This window comes from Cavia porcellus, unplaced genomic scaffold (genome assembly GCF_034190915.1).
Source record: "Cavia porcellus strain 051 isolate PalLab524CR breed Dunkin Hartley unplaced genomic scaffold, mCavPor4.1 scaffold_133, whole genome shotgun sequence".
Classification (NCBI taxonomy): domain Eukaryota; kingdom Metazoa; phylum Chordata; class Mammalia; order Rodentia; family Caviidae; genus Cavia; species Cavia porcellus.
The window spans coordinates 283,695-301,517 of NW_026947616.1; the positions used below are offsets into that span (position 1 = coordinate 283,695).

The 17,823-nt window shown below is 48.2% G+C and overlaps 1 pseudogene; it reads right to left on the reverse strand.

The window, feature by feature from the left end:
• Positions 1-2,168: 2,168 nt before the first annotated feature.
• On the reverse strand, positions 2,169-6,101 carry LOC100733730 (WASH complex subunit 1-like; annotated as a pseudogene).
• Positions 6,102-17,823: the final 11,722 nt, after the last annotated feature.

The window sequence follows — 17,823 nt, forward strand, 5'->3', positions numbered from 1 at the left end:
CTTCCAGGTCTCTGCATCCCAGTCAGAGGGATCCCCCAAAGCTGGATGCTATGAGAATGGCCTTCCCCAGAGTGTAGGCAAAACCCTTGAGCCAATGTGAATGCCCATGCTCGCTTGGCCTTTTCGTGAGAGACCATCTCTCCCTGAAGCTCCCTGCTGAAGCCCAAGAGGGCCAGCCAAGGGGAGCAGGTGCTTGCCCAGTTTTACAGATGCATTAAAGTGAGAGGTACAGGCTGGGCGCCAGGCCCATACTGGACTGGCTACTTCCTGGCCCCAGCTCAGTACTCTGGATGGGGTCTTTCTTCAGAGCTGTGGCCAGGCAGGAGGCCCAGTGACCAGGAACCTGATCCTCTCTGTGGTAAGAGGGAAGATGAGTGAACTTCTCCAACAACCTGAGCCAGTAGGTGTTTCCCTCTTCCCTGTTGGGACCCTGTGCCTGCCTCAATCTCATGCTGCAGGGTCTGTGTGCAGGCTGGGTATTCAGGGTGCTGAGGGGTTAGCAAAGAAGGTATGCTGACTGTGGAGCAGGAAAACAGGCTGAGGCTTTGGAGAGCCCATTCATTGGTCCGGACTGGATCTGGTCTGGTAGGGGTGGGCTGAGCCATAGGCTTCACCTCAAGTGTCCCCCAGGTGCACAATGATGATGGGCATGCCTACACCAACATCTGGTCTCCTGAGCTGCAGGAGATTGCCTACTTGGACCAGTGCCTTGTGAGTCCTGACGGGTTTCAGAGGGATAGGGTGAACCCTCCAGCTGGGATGCAAGGTTCTGAGCCATGACCCCTGTGCAGATGCTGCCTGTCCATGTCAATTGTACAGGGATGCACCCCTGCTCTGTCAGCATCTCCACCAGGCCACTTGTCACACCTTCTGCTGCCCTGGGCTTTGAAGGGCTTTCCCCAGGAATAGGAGGCTCACCTGGCAGAAGGTGCAGACACTTCTGTCTCCTTTAGCATTGCAGCCCAAGAGCCCAGGCCAGGTGCCCTAGGGAAAGCACGCTGGAGAATGAAGGATGCCAGCATGAAGGCTGGCAACCAGTCCATCAGTGAGTTACGACTGTCTTGGCCCTATGAGGAACAGCCAGGACTGGATGAGTGGCAGTAAGGGGTGACAAGAGGGGAAATCTTCCATATATGCCCTCCCATCTGAAGGATGACTGTTGAGAGGAGCCGGTATGTGTCTTGTAGGGAAGGCAGGTATCACTCAGAGCCCCACCTTTGTGGCCCCAGTCAGGGCCATCTGGCACTAGAGGGACTTCTCCAGCATCATGCTCATGGACCAGCACTATGCCCCAGGCCCAGTGCTGGCAAAGCTGCCTGGATGGAGACTGCATGGAGGTCAAAACTTGGATCCAAGATTTCTTGGAGGTCAAAGCCACCTTGGATGCTGCATTTACTGCACTGCAGAAGGTCAGGTAGGCCCTCTCCTTCCCTGGCCTACAGCCTGAGAAGTGGTTCCTCATGGCCTTTCCATGTGCCCACAGTTTCACCAGGAAAAGAGGGCCCTCCTGACAGTAGCCTTGTCCCTTGCCTGCTCTGGTCCCTTTGGTGTGCAGCCTTTGGGATGCCAACTAGCCCCCACCCCAAGCTATTATCTGCTGGAGTCCAGAGTTGCACAATGAAGCCAACAGTAGACAGGGTTTCCCCACTGAGGAACAGTGAGTTCTGCCACTGTGGGGCCCAGCCCAGGGCAGCTCACAGGGATTCTGGGGTCAGCTCCCTGCCTGCCATCGAGGGCCATCCTCACTGCCCTCAGCACCACCTTCCCATGTTGAGGCCACCCTGCCCCTGACCTGTCCTGGCTAACATGCGCCTGTCCCTGAGGCGCTCCATGGTAAGGTGCCCTCCCTTCCCTGCAGAGGCTCCAGCTCTGGCTCCTGCCCTGGCTCTCTTCCTCTTTTGCCCTATCCTGGGGCCTTGGTCCTAAGCCTCTGATACCCCAATGGGAACCCACAGGAAGGTGGGAAAGCCAGGCCACTCTTCCCAGTGCATCACACACTTTTGGCTTGCACAGCTTCTCCTGCCCTGCTTTATTGGTTCTTGGTGCATTTCTGCCTCTTAGTGAGGCCAGTGCTGTGCCTTGATGGAAGCCACAGGGCCCTACAGGGCATTGGGACGCCTGCGGGGACAGGCAAAGTCAGGTTGCAGGAGGGTGAGGTGCCCAAGCCCCTAGGACTTGCAGTCATCCTCATCCTCCTCTCCCAGGGGCTGCTGTGGGGCTGGCAGCAGCAGATGGAGTTGGACATGGGTGCAAAGGCTCTGCATGGGCCTTAATGGGCCCCTTGCCTAGGGCCTTTCCTGGAGATTCCTGGGAGTATATAGGCTGGTGAGAGAGAAAGTCTGGGCCAGAGCCCAGGGGCAACCCACTCCTGGACACAGGGACAGGCAGGTACCCCCCCTACCTTGCACCTTAGGACCAGCTTGTTAAAGAGATCTGACATCAGGTCTCCATCCTGTTCTGTAGCTGTCACTGCAGAGGAAGTTCAGGTGAGGAGGTGCAGGGCAGAGGAGAGGACCCCAGCAGGGCCACAGACTCTGGGCTCGCACCCCCATAGCTCACACAAGTGGCCAAGACACATCCTACAGAATATGTGGCCACAGGAGGCTTAGAGACTTAGGCCTACACTCACCTGAGTCCCCTAGGGTGGGGGTCCCATGGCCCTGAGACCCTTCAGAAGCCCCCCAGGTGGGGTGAACCCACTCTGGTGCAGCCTGAGCTGGCTGAACTGACCACACAGTCCCACACAGGGGCCAAGGGCGAGGGTGTCAGGGGAACCAACCAGGCCTCTGGAGTGCCCCATCTGAAGAGGGCAACGATAGGGCACTGATGGGGCCTCCACTTGGGGTCCTGGCTGCAACAGGAGGGGGGCCTCACCTGGCTCCTCTTCCTTCTGTTTCTTGTTTTCCAGCTTGTGCTCCTTGACATTGCACAGCTTGGCCTTGTTAATGCCCCCAGCTTGGTGGATGGACTCCAGCAGAGTGGCCTGGTGACTTGAGGAGTCCCACCTCCTTGGGAGCCACCTGCATGGGTATTGGGAAGGTGAAGGTGAGAGAATCAGAGTGTGGCCTTCCAGGCCCATGCTGAGTGAGCACCAGGTGATGGACACCTGTGTCCCCCCATTTCCCACTCTGATTGGGTGTTGCCTTGCAGCAGTGGACCTGGGAATCACTGGTGCACCCATACAACCTCCAGGTACCTGTAGGCTATCAGAGACTTCTATGGTCCTTTTGGAGGCTGCACAGAGACTGGGAGGTGCAATACCAAAACCCAATCTCTCAAGTCTCCCTTTGCAATTGCCCTCATTCCCACTGTTTCAGCTAGGAGTCCTCCACGTCCCACCATTCCTGCTAGGGAAGTCCAAGTCCCAGAGCTCTGCAGTCCTGAAAGCAAGGGAAACCCATTGTCTGGAACATGGGAGGAGGAAACTGTTCTGCAGAGACCAGATCTGGGCTGCTGAGTACCTGGGAAGCAAGCTGAGTCAGGGAGTTTCCAGTCCAGTCTGCTCCCCAGCACCCTGCTCACCAGTCTTAAAAGAACAGCCACCTCCATCTAAGGGATAGCACCAGGGGCAGAGGGGGTGATGACCAGGCCCAGGTCAGCACTGTACATGAGGAAGTTGGCAACGCTGGGCAGGTCAGGCAGGTAGGATGGCATGTGGATCTCAGGTACCTGGCCCAGGTGTGGCATATAGAAGTAGCTCTCAGGGATTTGCGGGGGAGTGTGTGAGCCATGGCTGCAACATGGGGATATGGTCTGCAGGGTTACCCTTGGGCCACACAGAGTCCTCTCACCTGGACACCCTGGCCTCCAGGGCTCCCTACCTGTCACTCGAGCTGCTCTCTCTTTCTGATGGACAGAGAGTTATCAAATAGCTTTTCCTTCTCCGCATAATGTGGGTCTTTGTGACTGCCCCCACCAGTGGGTCCTGGAAGACATACTTGTTTTACCTGCAGGATGGGTGATGTCATGGTTTATGTCTATGGGCCCAGGCGTCATGCATTTGCATTGTGCATTTGTGATTGGTTCATTGTCTAGCCCCTTGTCTAGCCCTTTGATTGATGGTGTCAGTGCTACACTCACATAGGGGTGGAGCCAGGATGCGATGTAATGGCAAGAAGAAGGTGTCTCTCTCTCTTACTGGTTTCTGCTTGCCATTTGCAGCTGCCATGAACTGCGGCCCCGCCACACCACCTTGCCTTGAAGTCAACTGTGTATGGACAGAAACCTCCAAAAGCTGTAAGAAATATATCTTTCCTTCCCCAACTTTCGGTACCAGGTATTTTGACTCAGCGACGAGTAAAGATTAACTAACACAGGTGGGCTTTGGGGTGCATCCCGCTCTTGGGTGCCCAGACCTTACCAGGTCTTATACCTGTCTTGCACCAGACCCCTCAGTGTCCCCTAGGGCCCTACAGGTTCTTCCTGGTGTTGAACAGCAGCAGGGAGCTGACAGAGCTGATGTTGCTGAGGAGCCCCCCAACCCCCTCCTCAGCTCTGGCTTGGTGCTCACACACCGGGAAGAACTTCAACTTCTCCTGGTGGGGGACAAGGATGCAGGGGCTCAGTGCCAGGCTCTGTTCACCCCGCTCTGTCCCAGGTAGAACCGTCGGGGGTCAGCAGTCCCTATGGACCAGGTGCCTGTGCCCTGGCCTGGCTGTGGCCGCCAGACCTGCAGGGCCTGCTCCTCTAGGAAAGTGCTTGTTCTGGATGTGGTGGTGCAGTGGTGGCTGGAGGCATGGTTCCTGCACACCTGAGAAAATAGAGATATAGACTTACAGGCACTCAAGGGCCAGGAACTTGGTGGTGCAGTACACCTGTGGGCACAGACTGAGGGCTGGGAGCTGTGGCGAACACCTACGGGCATGCACAGAGGGCTGGAGAGCTGAGGGGCACAACAGGGGTGGGGGAACTAGGCAGAGGGGTGCAGGCTCCCTAGCTTGATGGCCTTCTTGCTACCCTTGAGCTTCTCGATCTTGGCCTGACTCATGGAAATCTGCTCCTCAAGAGCCCACAGCTGTCTGTGGCTCAGCTCCACTCACTGGGAGATCCTGCCTTGCAAAGTTCGAAGCTGGGACTGCACTAGGCCACTCCAGCTATGCTGCCTGCAGGCACTTCAAGCTCCCTCTATGGGCTCTGGGCCCGGCTCCTGCTGCTCCTCGGGACTCCCTGCTGCTGTCTAGGGACCCACTGTGATGGTCCTACAGGAGGGGTTCTCACTTCACGGGGTTGAGTTTCTTGGGGCCCACCATGATCACTTGTGGGTAAAGCAGAGCATGCACAACTACCCCAGGGGCCCATGTAGGGTGTGTGGGAACTTGGGCTCTGCCAGAAGAGGAAACTGCTGGGAGCAAAACTGCATCCACTGCCAGCACCTGACTTGACTTGTGGAGAGTGGGTTGCAGGTCTGGGGGCACTTGATCCTCTTGTCTTAAACCCTCCAGCATGGGAAGGTGCTATGCCCCAGGCCAGACACACACAGGTGACTCAGGACCCAGCCTCTGCAGACATCCACATGGCTGGGTCATGGCAACCTTCTTGGAGAGCTGCCACAGTTTCATTCTTCTGTTTGCAGGTGGAACTGCAAGAATAGCCCTTCCTTCCCTTGGAAAAAGACAGAACCCAAAGACTGAAGTGATGAGGGTCACAGGACTGGAGTTCTGGTGTCCTTGGGCTATGCAGGACAGTTGGAGATGACCTCTTGGGAACTCTTGAGGGAAACTTCAAGACCCAGAGCTCCTCCACACAAAAGCCAGCTGGGCCCCCAGCTCTGGAAGTCATTAAAGGGACTGGGCTTGGAGAGGAATCCTGAGACAGGGTGGCCCTCCCTCCCCCAGGAAGAGCAACCCCTATGTACTGAAGGTGTCTCCTGAGACCTCCTTCAGGCAGTGCAGGGAATAGACCAGCTGCTGTATAGCTTCCTCCTTCTGCAGATCTGGCTGGATGAGAAGGATGGTGTAGGTCCGGTTGGCCCAGAGGTACGGGGTCTCACTGCAGTCATGGTCCTGTGGGTGGGAATCAGAACGTGGACCTTGGGCATGGTTTTTGCATGACAGTGTGCAGTGCCCAGGGTTCCTAGGAACAACAGGATTCCAGCCAGGCATAAAGAGAGCTCAAGGAAGGAGGGTGTGGAGGTGAGGGCTGGGAGGAGATACACAACAAAGGATCTGCATCCCCAGCCCTACCTTTGCTCTTGAAGAAGTCTTCAGTTCCAAAGACAAAACATTATGCACAACACATTATGCCAACAACTTCCTCAAGCTGCAGTCGCCCTTGAACCCCTACCAGTCTCCTGATCATTCCCTTCTCACTCCATGACTCCCTGACTCTCTATGGCCTGCCTTTTCCTATCTGAGATGATCGATCTGCTCTTTCACTTCTCCAGTGTCCAGCTTCCCTCCACACTCACACTTCAAGGAAATCCAGGCCCAGGGTCCCAGACTGAGCCCACTCTGACTCTGCAGGGCTTGGAAGTTACTCGTCACTCCCTTCCTAGCAAGCAACAGAAGGGGCCAGTGGATCCCCCAGCCTGGGAAAGGCCCAAGCCTCTTCTGAGACCACCATAGCCTTATAAGAACCCCTGCCTTGTACTAATTGTGATGCATGTGTGCCCACTGACTTAGTTTAGTTCTTTGCTTCACCCATCAGAAGAGGGGAAACAAGAGAAAGTGCTTTCTGGCCTTGTCCTGGGATGAACCCCTTCTGAGTTACACACCCAAGTGTGTAAAGGAGAAATCCAGACTCAGTATCCTTAACATGGACCTGCAGGAGTGAATGCAGCCACTTTGAGGCTTCCTCCTGTGGTCTGCAGACAGCTACTGCTCAGCTCTTAAGCAGAAACCAGGACTCCAACAAAGATGCAAAGGACACTGTAGGGAAGGGACACAGCCTTAGAGACAAGGAAACTTCAGGATAATCACCCAGCCCAGCCTCTTGTAAAGTGCTAAGGGAGAAACTGCTTCTGGGTCAGGAGCTTAGAAAAGCCTCTTAACAGACTGTACCACTCATGAATGCAAGAGAGCATGAACAGGAACAAGAAAAGGAATGAGACAGGGAAGTCTCAGGACAGCTGCCACCAGTCTGGGGACCACAAGCTCTGCTGCAGACAGGAAGCACTGGAAATGTGGCTTACAGGAACTAAGGGGCACTCAGTGTGAAGAGCATGGCAAATCCAAAGGTTTAGAGAAAACATAATGGAAATAGGTTCATATGGATTCCATGATGCAGTGACTCTTGTATTTGAAAAACAAACCTCTTACATCCCCAACCTCAAGTCCAAAAATGGGGCAAGACAAGTTTTTAAAAAGCATCACTGATTTATTTTATCCTGGGCCCAGAAACACAGTGCAGTTGGAGTTTGCAAAAGCTAACCCTAATGAAGCTCTTTTGGCAAGTGTACAGCATTCCACACTGATTTTAGTTAGTGAACCAAATCATTGGCTCATGGGGTTTTAGACATAGGTATCTGTTTATAACCTTGTGTCTTTAGAAGCATAAGCTTTATAGTTTGAACATAAACTTTGACATAGTTTAGCAATTGTTTTATAATACAAGGCACAATAGGAGGATTAACAAAGGTCTTGCAGCTGACATTATTAAAGCTCTTAACCAAAAGGAGAAAGAAAACCAACATTTAAATTTACTCTGTTCTGTATGATGACTCCAGAATGATTGACATACAAGTAACAATTTTTTAAAAAAACAGACAGAGGCTTCCTTGGGTTCTCCATAAGGGAGAATCAAAGATTATCAGTTACATTTGGCAAACTTAAGTTTTAAAAAGTCCTTGGAGGGAATGACAGTCCACTTATCTGTAGGTTGATCATCTTCAGAGGCTGGGACTGGCTTGAAGTGGGAATGATGAATCTAGGCATGCTTTCCTGCTACTTTGATAGAAGATGGAGTGCTGAGGACTACAGTATAGGGATCTTCCTATCATGGCTCAAGAGATTCACAGTGATGCTTCTTGATAAGGACTGGTGTCTCAGGCTCCACAGCAGGGCATTTGTCCTCACAGTGGGCCACAGGTGGAGGATGTTGTTGTCAGAATAACCAGTGAGTGAAAGTAAGAACTGGCTGAAGGGCCAAGGAGGGACTTAATAAGATCTTGTTAGCCAAATCGGCTAATTTTTAGAGATTTGAGGAAGAGGTCTCCCATACAAAGCTTCAAAAGGGGGAATACCAGTAACATAGAGGGTACATCACACACACAAGAGGGCAAAAAGGAAAGAGGCTCACCCAATTCTCACCAGTTTCTAAAGCCATTAGTTATTACCATCATTAATGTCTGGTTCATCTTTTTTATTTGTCCTGAACTTTGAGACTGGTATGCACAATGGAGTTTCCAATTGGTTTGCAAAGCTTAGGTTAGTTTTTGAGTTATCTGGGCTATAAAACCTGGCCATTGTCAGACACCATGGATAACAGGAAGCCAAATCGGGGAAACTGCTATCAGGGCTGACTCAGACTTAGTAAGCAAAGCTTTAACCCATCTAGTGAAAAATATCTATCATTACTAATAAGTACTTATTTCATTGAAGTCCAGGCTTCCCCAGTTTTGTAAAGTCTATTTCCCAATGTTCTCTAGGTATAGTCCCATGTAGTGAGTGGTTGATTTGTGGTCAACAATTGGCACTGAAGGCATCTGAGGCTCACAGACTGGGGAAGCTTTTATATTAGCCTGTAGGGATTGATCAAAGTTGAGGTGCCAGATGCAAGTCTTTTCAAGTGTAAATAGGCTCTGAAAAGTAGGTGGGATCAGTAGTAACATCAGGGCTATCTCAATCCCCACTGATTTTGTGGCTACCTTTTGGGCAGTGGCATCTGCCAAATTATTTCCTCGTGTAACAAGGCCATCTCCTGCCCAATGGGCTCTACAGCAGATAATAGCCATTCTCCTTGGCATCCAGATGGCAGCCAAAAAGTGTAAAATTTGGGGAGCATTTTTAATCTTTTGTCCCCAGAAGTCAATAAACACAGTTCTGGATAAATGGTCCCATGAACATGGGCATTAACAAATGCATAGTCTGACAACTTGAGGGCCTCGGTGAGGGCAATGAGTTCAGTCTCCTGGGCCAATGTTTTTGGCTTCAGGGTTTGTTCCCATAGAATCTGAGAGTCTGTGGTAACGGCAGCTCCTGTGACTCACTTACCTTGATAGATGTAACTGCTTCCATCAGAGAAATATAAAGGAACTCTGAATAATGGCTCATCTGTCAAGTCTGGTCCCCAATATAGTCATGGAGGGGTAAAGAAGGGTCATCATCAGGCAGCAGAGTAGGAGGGTTTGAAGCTGCTGTCCCCTTGAAACTGATGGTAGTCAAATCTAGAAGTAATGTCTGATAATACATGACTCGGGAGTTGGGAAGCCATCGGTCTGGTGGAGCCTTGATGAGACTCTCCAGTGAATAGGAGGGGACAATTAAGAGTTTCTTCCAAAAGTCAATTTTAAGCCTCCTTTACCAGGAGGGCCACTGAAGAAATCACCCACAGACAAGGTGGCCATCCAGCTGCCATATAATCAAGTCTCTTGGACAGATAGGCAACAAGCCTCTGCCAGGGTCCCAAACTCTGGGTCAGTCCTAAGGCTCCTAGAAATTCTCATACTTGCTTTTTAGTCAGAGGGACTAGAATCTGTTGGATGGCTTGCATCCACTGGAAGGAAAGAGCCTTATTTTTTATGGAGAGTCCAACAACCAATGCAGTCCTTCTGCCCAGCAGAAACCTCTTAAGCCTGGTCTTTAGGGTCCTCTTGGTTGTTAAATATCTTTTAAGCAACCTCTAATAACTGACTGGATGTTATTTTCTGAAATCTTTCAAACTTTTACAATTTTCGCTTAATATCAGGGGCTGACTGGGTTACAAAGGCAATATTAATGACCATTGCATTTTTAGGTGCTACCAGCGTATAAATGTGATAGGCCTTTTGCAATATTTTCAGAAAACCCAAGGGAGACTTATTAGCCAATTGCCTCACCTCTGCTATCTTGGTCAAATTGGTGGGTTTCCTGGGATACTCTAATGGCTACTTAGAACAACTGGTGATACTGATTAAGATCCTCCTTATCTCTGGTTGTCCAATCGGGGTGGGGCAAAAGGAAAACATGGTTCTGGCATTCTAGATCAGAGGGCAGGTTTCATCTGGATGGCACACTGATTTTTTCTTTTAGGGTGCCACGTGGCAGACCATTGTTTTACTGAAATTATATAACTAACAAATGAAAGCTTTTTCATAGGTAATAAATTAATTGTGCCACATAATCTCCCAGATGTTCATAGCACTGCAAGCACTTGTATTTTATCTCTATAATCACCAATCACATTAGGCACAATGATTATTCCTTTTTAAATTTAGATAATTTAGATTGGCTTTTTCCAGCACAAGACCAATTGGTTTTTTTTCTCTGTTTTTTCCCCAGCAATCAAAAATCTCAACTCTGTCTTTACAATCTATAGTATTCCTGCGATTATTTTTCTGGCCAAACTCACAGTATTGCAAATTATCCTATTGGGTCTTTGCTCTTGATTTGCAATATAAAACTGGCTAAGAGCCCCCAACTATAGCCATGCAGAAAGCAATTTGTCTTTTACATTTTTACTTTAAGAAAAAAACATTTTTCTTTACTTATTACCAGTCAATTACTTTTTATTTTGCTTTTTAGACAACATTAAAACCTTTAACAAAATCTTTGAAGTGACTTACTTTTAGTAGTCTAAAACATATTTAATCATTTTATGTCTTTTTACCACTTTAAATGTTTTAGTTTATAAAAAACTGTAACTTTTATAACTGGCTCTATTACAGTATGACCTGGTTTTTACTTGGTAAAGTTAATATGATTTTTAAAAACCATAAATATACATATATATGCATATGTATTCACATTTTAACCAGAAAGAAAAATACTTTTTTTTTTCTTTTTAAAAAAGGCATGCTGAGATTGCAAGTAATCAGTTGAGGACTAAAACATTAAACAAGGCACTACAAAACCAAGACCAACATTAAAGACACAAATGAAGGTTTTTCTGCCCACAGTTTGGTGAGCTAAAGGAAATAATTTTCACTATGAACCTTGAGTCCAATAAGCTGCATGGATCCTGCAACAGGAATAGCCAATGAACTCCTAAGTTTGTAACAAATTCAAACAGGCGGACAACTCCAAAGTTGTCTCCAAAAATAAAAAAAATTTAAAAATTTAAAAACCACTGAACATAGACACAAATGGGAGAGAAGCCCCAAAACACAAATGGAACCCAAACACAATGGGCCCCAAAACTCCACACAGTCTGTGGCACCCCCACAAGTCAAGCATCCCCCCAAGGGCCTAAGCGACACACGTGGTCCAAAGCAACACACATGGGCTGAGGCCCCCGCATGGGCCAAAGCCACACACATGGGCTGAAGCCACACACATGGGCTGAGGCCCTCTGCACAGGCCTAAGCCACACACATTATAAATGAGTGAGAGTCCCTGGAATTCAATGCAGAAGGAGTGTTATGTTCATCTGCAGTCACTGCGCACACCCAAAATACAAACGGCAAAAAAAAATTCCAAATGGGCTGGAGCCCAAAGTTACAAACAGGCTCCAATGACCTAAATTACAAATGGGCAAAAGCCCCCGGAAACTGTCTCATTCTATCTACAGTTACAAATGTGCGCACTCAGATTACAAACAGGCAAAACCCCCAAATACTTACAGATGTTTAGCCAACTGATTGGGGAAAAGAAATTATAGAGGGGGGGGTTCCCCGGTAATCCCAGATGAGCCCCAAAATCTTGTAATCCAAAAATGAGCCCCTTACACCCCCAACCTCAAGTCCAAAAATGGAGCAAGACAGGTATTTAAAAAACAGCACTGATTTATTTATCCTGGGCCCAGGACACAGTGCAGTTCAAGTTCGCAAAAGCTGTGTGTCTTCTTCAAAACTTTCTAGACTTTTTGTAGAAAGCATGGTTTAAAAATCAAGGGGTTATGGGCATGGATCAGGAAATCTGCTAAGGAATGAGGAAGACTTTGGTTTCCCTTTGCAGAGGACTGAAAAGTCTCACAGGAATTAACAATCCTTTGTCAACTTATTTTAGCACTCAATTTTAGATAACTTCTGTTGTTTGCAGAGGGCAGCAATGGTTAACATATCAATTAGGTCAGTTTCTCAGGGATTTACAGTTCTTTACAGAAGGGAGCATTGATTAACATATCAATTAGGTCACCCAGAATAAATGACAAATACAGAACACTATGGAGTCATTACAGGTACTTTGGTCATATAATTTAGGCATAACACAAACATAATAAAGCTTTTTTTTTCTAGTGTACAGCAGTGACCATATTAAGTCTGCTGGGTTAAATAAAATATATTACTGATTTCATCAGTTTCTTTTTAGTTGTAAAGGCACATAAGAAGGATGAGAATACAGATCAGTGGCACAGTGCTTGCCTGGCAAGTACAAGGTCTTGAGTTCTATTCCCAGGACCAAATTTTTTTTTTGTATGAGTGAGAAGGACTACGTGGCTAGCATCTTTTTAAAAATTTTTAAAAATTTTTCTGAGTTCTTTGATTGTAAAGAAATATGTTCCTCATCTCTTATACTGGATTCTTTCTTAAGGACCAAATTTATGACAATAGTCTCATGCAATCCTCTCCTGATATCTGGTAGCCTTAAATAATTATCATGACAATAATCATTTGAAACATCCTTCAGTATATTTTCATATGCTGCAACATCATTGCCAGTATTAACAATGCTCAGTACTAATAATTATTACTTCAGTTACCTAATAATACCTACATACCTTAGAGCCATCCCTCTCCTTCTATAGAATTATTTCATTCTTAGTGAATTTCTCTTTGTCCTCAGTTTTTGATAAGGAAATGGAGGTAGACTAAGTAACACTGTTTTAAGAATCAAATTGCTAACTTGGGATCAAGCCAGCCTTGAAGTTGTGCTGTGTGAATTCAGAAATTCAGTGACTTACCATGTTTGATTTTTTTTTGTTAGTGCATTAAAATGCAAATCTTATGAATTCAAAAGCTTCAGTCCCAGGTGTGAGTATCTATTCGGACCCCTGGTGTAGAATGGTTTTAGTCTAAATCAGAGGTGCTGTGCCTCTGACTGGGCTGCCAAGGTCACCATCACTTTCTGGGCCCAGGTCTGCACTGTCATCTCCTTACCACACTTTGGCAGTGATAAAGCCTGGCACAGAGAACAGAATGGTCACTTTCTGAGAGGTCTTTGACCTCCTTGAAAATGATTCACAACCCCCTCAAAGGGCACAGTCAATGAATACCCTAAAAAGCTAGGGATTTAGTTGAAAATAGAAGCTGGGTGTTTCATCCAAAGCAGCCCATCTTGGGGAGTTTTGTTATTGGAAGTCCTGGCTCCATAACTGCTGCCTGGAGACATTCTAGGCCTCTGACACCTCTTGCTGGCTGTTTCACTTTTAATGACTTCCTTAACGGACTTTTTTTCTCTTTTCTGGGACTCACTGAGCTCCATCCTCAGCCCTCTTTTAACGTTTTATTTTGAGGTAGGGTCTCACTATGTAGTTTAGTTGCACAAAGTAGGCTGCAACTTGGGACCTTCCTGCCTCAGCTTCCCAGAGTGACAGGGTCACAGGCATGCACCACTTCACCTGGCTTGCCAATCATTTTCAAATCTGGAATAAAGATCTTCCTGGAACACCAGTGCTGCTGCCTGGACCTGCGGCACAGTTGCCTGTGGGCCATGGTAAGATAGAGGGTCCCATGCACCCTGGTGATCCACCTTGCTCATCCTCAGCCCCGCCCCCTATCTACACCCCATGTCCCACAACCTTAGTGGCCACACTCCTACCTGGCTCCTCAACCCCTTTTTGCCTGCCCGCTTTCCATCCACTGGTGTCACTGGGTCCTAGTGCCACCCTCCGCATGGCTCACCTGTTGGCCCCACCTCTCTAGCCCAGCACTTCTCCTGCAACCAGAAGCTTTCTGCTGCCTTTGTATGGACTCAGTTTACCTTCTGGGGAAAGACACTTCTTTCCCCGTGCCCTCTCCCAGGGCTTAGGGTGCAAGGAGGTCCTGAATCAGATTTCCCAGTGCCAAATAAATAAATAAGGAATGTGGAAGCCAGGCGCAGAGACACCATGCAGAATTGGTCTGCGGTGGACACCAGCACAGTCCCATTCAAGACTCAGCCAGAGCAGCCCAAGCACAGGGTCGCTGAGGACCGGTGCTCTGGAGCTGACTCCATGGAAGCCTCAGTGAGATTGGTGCACGCCTGTGAGACCTGAGCTTCTCCCCTGGGCAAGAGGTGTACTGGGTGCTGGACAGTACTGCCCACATGGACATGGAAGTCACGCAGATATCTGGAAGCATGGGGTCATCAGAATTTCCTGTGCATTTCCTGGATACCTGCCAGGCTCTGCCTGTCTCTGTGAGGCCAAGGTGAAGGCTTTGTTGTTTTTCATATTATTGCCAAGGAGCAATCTCCTAAACTCCTCCTTCTGTCCTCAGATTTAATCTTCCATTTGGAGAGTGAAAGCACTAAGGTTAGGACAAATGTGACTGCATGGATTCCTGGAATTCTCAGTCAGGTTCATGGAGAGAGTGGACCATGAAACAGGGTGTCATGGTTTATGTTTGTGTCCCCCAGGCCTCATGAGTTGGCATTGTTCATTTGTGATGGTTCATTGTATAGTGCTTGGATTGATGGTGTCAGTGCTCCACCCAGGGTGGAGCCAGGATGTGATGTAATGGCAGGAAGAAGGTATGTCTTTCTCTTTGCTGGTTCGAGCTTGATGTCAATGGCTGCCATGAACGGCAGTCCAGCCATGCCCTCCTTTCTTGGAGCCAACTGAGTGTGGACTGAAACCTCCAAAAACTGTAAGAAATAAACCTTTCCTTTCCCAACTTGGGCATCCGGTATTTTGTCTCAGCGATGAGCATAAAGTGACTAAGACAGAAATTTGGTACCAAGAGTGGGGTCGTTTGCTGTGACAATACCTGGCCATGTTTTTCAAGAGGCTTTGGAAATGGCTTCTGGGCGGAGTTTGGAAAGGTTCGGACATGTCCCCTGGATGCATAGAGCTGGAGCAGCTTAGACTGTTCTGTAGAGGAGATTTTGGTCAGATCTCAGGAGACCAGAAGGCTGATAGAAAGCCAGATGGTAAAAACCAGGCTTGGGAGGTTTCTGTTGGGAAGGACTGCATTGGTTGTTGGACTCCACATGATGTGTGTTATGGCTTAGCAGAAAGTTTGCCTGCATTTTGCTCCTGCCCAAAGACTTTGCCTGAGACTGAGACAAAGGGCAATGGACTGATTAATCTTGAAAAAGAAATTAAAAAGCAACCAAATGTTGAGGCTGTGGCATGGCTATTGTTGGCGGCTTTTAGCCAGCTATATGTTTCAAATCAAGAGCAAAGAGCCCCGCAGGATAATTTACAATGCTGTGAGTTTGGCCAGAAGGAAAATTCCAGGAAGGCTGTGGATTGTAAAGACAGAGATGAGATTTTTATTCCTGAGGAGAAACAGAGAGATAAGAAAGATGGCCCTGGGGCATCCCAGGAAGCAGGTCCCCACTCTGTGCAGCCTCACAGCAAAGATGAAAAATTTTGCTCAGAGGAAAAAGCTACAGAGTGCCACATGCCAGAATGGTGACAGAGGCCAAGTGAGGTTCCAGAATGGCGACAGGGGCCATGTGAGGTCCCAGAATGGCGGCAACACAGAGAAGCTTTTCATCACAATCAGTAAACAGAGCCCTGCAATCCAGGCAACTGACCCCTACAGCCAAGAGAGAGAAAAGCCAAGCTACTGCTTGAGCTAGCAGCAAACCTTGGTGGCATCCACAAGGTGCTGATTTTAGGTGCAAGGAAAATGCATGAATTCTGAGGGTAAGACAGCTTCCACCTCGATTGTAAAGGGCCTGGGAGGCCAAGCAGTGTGCCCCTGAGAGGGCAGTTGGTGAAGATGTAAAGGTGAAGTCGAAGGCGCAGTAGAGACCCCAGAAGTTTAGAAAAGCCAGGAATGTGGATGATCCAAGGGAAGCTGCAAAAGGCGAGCAGAGAAGTGTTATAACGTGGGCCCCGGTATAAAGTCCACGGAAACAAGAGTCCAAAACTTAAGTGGCAAAGGCTTTATTGAGCCAGTCCTGGCGGCACAGTCTCTCCTGGATCAACCCAAAGACTGCGCGCCCAAGACTGGGGAAAGGGGTTTTTAAAAGTAAGGGAAAGTGGGGAGGAAACCTGTAAGGCCATTAAACCTGTTGACCCGCATCTGGAAACTGTATTGCTGTCCACTTAGCTCTGACCGTCCCGGGAGTTCCTGGTGTTGCTCAAATTACTCCCATCCTGCAGACTGACATTATCTCAGAGTGGCACGTCTGCAGCAATATTTGGAGAAGAAAGTGGAGAGTTAATTATCCCAGGACAGCTTGTCTTCGCCAGTGAGTGCGAAGGGGTCACGAGTTATGAGATGCTGGAACTTAAGTTTTACAAAGATCTGATATCTAACCCATTGATACATACAGAACAAAAGGAAAGCACCGATCGGGGTTTGGGCCACAGTATTTCCCGGTAATTTCTTTGAAGCTAAACAGTTCTTAAAATTGGGGCAGGCTCATTTTATGACAGATCATCACCAGGTCGGGGAGAGGTCACCAGAAACCCAAATTCTTTATGGCCCAGATAGGTGGGTGGGGGGGAGGCAATAAGGCACGCTACAGAACAGGAAAACGGCGAGTATCTATCTTGTGGGAAGAGTAACTAAGGTTAGGTAAAAAGGTTAAACTCATGGGCAAATCTCCCTGCATATAAACACACTACTTCAAACAATGTGTAAATTAGTGGGCCTTCTTGTCTTCTTTAGTTCTTTAGCGAAGACTAGAGGCGCCTACCCATGATTAACAGCCCTTGTTAGCTTGTTTTAGCACCACTCTTCTTGTTTGTAGAGGGCCGCTCCGTGATTAACATCTCAATTAAGTGAAATTCTTGCAATTCTTTACAGGGGAGAGTATTGCTCAACATATCAATTGGGTCACTTAACATATCAGTTAAGAAAAGAAAACATTTAGTAAGCCGCGGTACAGGTTTGCTATAATACACAAAATGATGAAGCTACTTTCTTAGAGTACAACATTCCCCTCTGATGTTGTGACTTCTGGGCCAAATCCTTGGCCGTACTTAAGGTCTGCTGGGGACAAGCTCATACGCTTGTTGCCTGACCATCATTAATTTTATACTTTGTACCTGACGCTTGACATATGCAGTCAGCCTATTTACTATGCAGGAGCCCAAAGTAGCTAGCACTAGAATCACAATGATAGGACCGGCTATGGTCGCTATTATGTTGGTTATCCACGGTGGGAAGGAGAACATTTGCTCTGCCCACCCTAGAGCCCCTCGTCTTAGTCTCTCTCTTTCTTGTATGCCTCTTTGGAGTTCCGCTAAGTTTTGTCTAACTACCCCGGACTTATTGGCGTACAAGCAGCATTGCTCTCCCAGGGCCAAGCACAGTCCTCCTTTTTCAGCTAGCAAGAGGTCTAGTCCTCTGCGATTTTGGAGAGCTACTTTAGCTAATGAGTCCATTGAACTCTCTAAGGCCTCAATAGCATTTTGGACTCTTTTTATTTTTTCATCTACCTGTTGGGATAGCATATTGTATTGGTGTATGCTAACTCCCATGGACGCAGCACTCATCCCGAGGGCTGAGAATACACTGATCCCAGCCATAATAGGGAGGGCTGGACTTTTCTTATTGATCTGGTGACTGGCTGGGATGAGAACCCAGTTTCCTTTTTCCTCGGAGTGCCAGTAGATTCTAGGCAGAACCTGGGTTAGTACACACACCTC